The sequence below is a fragment of the Erinaceus europaeus genome, chromosome 13 (assembly GCF_950295315.1).
Source record: "Erinaceus europaeus chromosome 13, mEriEur2.1, whole genome shotgun sequence".
Taxonomy (NCBI): Eukaryota; Metazoa; Chordata; class Mammalia; order Eulipotyphla; family Erinaceidae; genus Erinaceus; species Erinaceus europaeus.
Genome location: NC_080174.1, coordinates 62,697,605 through 62,698,495, shown reverse-complemented (window position 1 = coordinate 62,698,495; position 891 = coordinate 62,697,605).

Sequence of the window (891 nt, the reverse complement as noted above, 5' to 3'; positions counted from 1 at the left end):
GCAAGGACCAGCAGAAGGATCCTGGTGGAGCCCCGGCTCCCCACCTGCAGGGAAATTGCTTCACAAGCTGTGAAGCAGGTCTGCAGGTGTCAATCTGTCTCTCCCCCTCTCTGTCTCCCCCCCCATTTCTCTTTGTCCTATCCAACAACGACAACATCAAGAACAACAACAATAATAACTACAACAATAAAACAACAAGGGCAACAAAAGGGAATAAATAAATATTTTTTTAAATCTCTCTCAAAGGAAAAAAGAGAAAAAAAACTAATACATTAGTTTTTAAAATATTTTTATTTTTTAAAAGATTTTATTTATTTATTAATGAGAAAGATAGGAGAAGATAGAGAGAAAGAATCAGACGTCACTCTGGTACATGTGCTGCTGGGAATTGAGCTCTGGACTTCATACTTCAGGATTCGATGCTTTATCCCACTGCACCACCTCCCGGACCACATAGTTTCAAAAATAATCTTATATTTGTGTTTACTTATTATTGAATAGAGGTAGAATTTGAAAGGGGGGCTAGACAGGAAAAGAGACAGAAAGACACCTGTATCCTTGCTCCACCACTCATGAAGCTTTCTTCCTGCAGGTGGGGACCAGGGACTTGAACCCGGCTCCCTGCTCCCTGTAGTGTGTGCGTTTAACCAGTTGTGCCACTACCTGCCCTCCCACCTTTTTTTTTTTTTTACTATTTATTTATTTATTTTAATATTTATTTATTCCCTTTTATTGTCTTTGTTGCTTTATTGTTGTAGTTATTGTTGTTGTTATTGATGTCATTGTTGTTAGGACAGAGAGAAGACCATTCATTGGTGGGATCACACATATTAAAGGGTCTGGGTTCATTCCCCTGTGCTGCATTAAAAAAGAAAAAGATGGGAGTTGGGC